Here is a 1,697-nt window from a genome sequence, read left to right on the forward strand (position 1 = left end):
AAGGAGAGGGTGGATCCGATCGGTCAGTTCCCATTTGGCAGAACGTCTCGTCGCCAGAACTGACCAACAGGCACCAGGATGTGGGCTGGATGGTGGTGAGAAGGGCCTTTCCCCTGCAGTCCTTCCAACATGTACGGTACCTCAGCACCACCTCAAGTTGCCTTCAAGGCTGCAACGGGACTGAGACCGTCGTCCGTCTCCTGGTGGACTGGACCTTTACACAGAAAGTTTGGAGAGAGATGCGTTGGTGTGTGTCCCGGCTGATCCCCAACACCTCGGTAACACAGGACGCTGTGCTCTATGGACTGTTCTCTGGGAGGCACACCGAGACAGATGTCAGCTGCTGCTGGAAGACCATCAACTCGGTGAAGTAGGCCCTTTGGTCCGCCCGAAACCTGCTGGTCTTCCAGCTGAAGGAGCTGTCCACGACCGAGTGTTGCCGACTGGCACACTCCAAGGTCCAGGAGAACGTGCTGCGGGACGAACTGAGGCGCGTTGCGGCCTATGAAAGGGCCCTATGGGGAAAGAGCACCGTGTAAAGCCATCCCACCTTTATTTATACAGAATGTATTATAAGACATGTACTGTGTATTGTATTGAAATAATGGGATCATCGTGTGTGCGATATGTTTTGTATTGTTTTGAATTGAAATTGCGAACTTTAACCCTGAAATGTATGTATCATTAAATTTATGAAATAAAGTATATTTCGAATATTTAAAAAAAAATTGCTGCTCAATGGCACTCCTTTGATCAGCGAGAGACCTGTCCAAAAGACTGACAGAAGTCTTTTTTGCCTGAAAGTGAGTGCGGTTTGACGTGTTGTTGCTCAAAGGCACTCCCTGCTGGTGAGCAGAGGCAAATGCTCGAGTAAAACAGCTTTCAGGTTTGAGAAAGGAAAAGCGCCAACATTTTAAGCAGGAAGCAGTCTGTAAAGTTAAGAGAGCGGCCTTGAGCTCAATACCGCTTACTCCGAAAGCACGCTCACTATTTTGAGCCAGAATTAAACCAACGATTTAAGAGTGATTTTGCTTTCAAGTTTTAATCTCCAGAAGTTTTCCACACTACCAGCTGAGCTATCGAAGGGAAACAGCAAAGGTCCCTCTCTTTGGTGATTGTTCACCGTGTGCCTTTTGACACTCCCGGACTCGTGGAGTCGCGTGGGCATGACCGAGACTGACTCGGTACCTGCTCATACCGCAGCGCTGTGAGCGTGTGAGCTCCGACTTACTCGACACACCTTTGGCCAGTCGAGCAATGGGGAACGTGTCTGACCAAAATTCAGAACATTGTTGGTTCGATTTCCACCTGGATGGAGAGTTTTTGCAAACTGCCGATTAGTTCATGATTTTACACCTTGCAAACTGTCCTACTTGATAGAGCTGCCTGGAGATTTATACATCAAGTGCCTTCTTAGCGCAGTTGGCAGCGCGTCAGTCTCATAATCTGAAGGTCCTGAGTTCCATCCTCAGAGAAGGCATCATTAAGCTTTTTTTTTCAATCTTTGCCGAAGACCAAAATCATGAATTTTTGCTTCCTGCAGCACACCAAACGATTTGCTGCCCCTTGACCCCTCTGTACCGTAGCACGCAGTGAAGCTTAAGAAGTACATGGACCATGGGCTCGCTGAAAACTGACGCCACTTTTGTTTCTGGACAATTGACCCAAGTCAAAAGGTGAGTGGAGAATGCAAGAAT

At 48.2% G+C, this 1,697-nt stretch overlaps 1 non-coding gene across 1 annotated transcript; it reads left to right on the forward strand.

Annotated features, from left to right (window-relative positions):
* Nucleotides 1–1,407: 1,407 nt before the first annotated feature.
* On the forward strand, nucleotides 1,408–1,480 carry trnam-cau (transfer RNA methionine (anticodon CAU)). Its single transcript has one exon. It is a non-coding gene; the product is annotated as a tRNA-Met (tRNA).
* The last annotated feature ends 217 nt before the right edge of the window (nucleotides 1,481–1,697 follow it).

The sequence above is a fragment of the Heptranchias perlo genome, unplaced genomic scaffold, assembly GCF_035084215.1.
Source record: "Heptranchias perlo isolate sHepPer1 unplaced genomic scaffold, sHepPer1.hap1 HAP1_SCAFFOLD_47, whole genome shotgun sequence".
In the NCBI taxonomy this organism is placed as follows: domain Eukaryota; kingdom Metazoa; phylum Chordata; class Chondrichthyes; order Hexanchiformes; family Hexanchidae; genus Heptranchias; species Heptranchias perlo.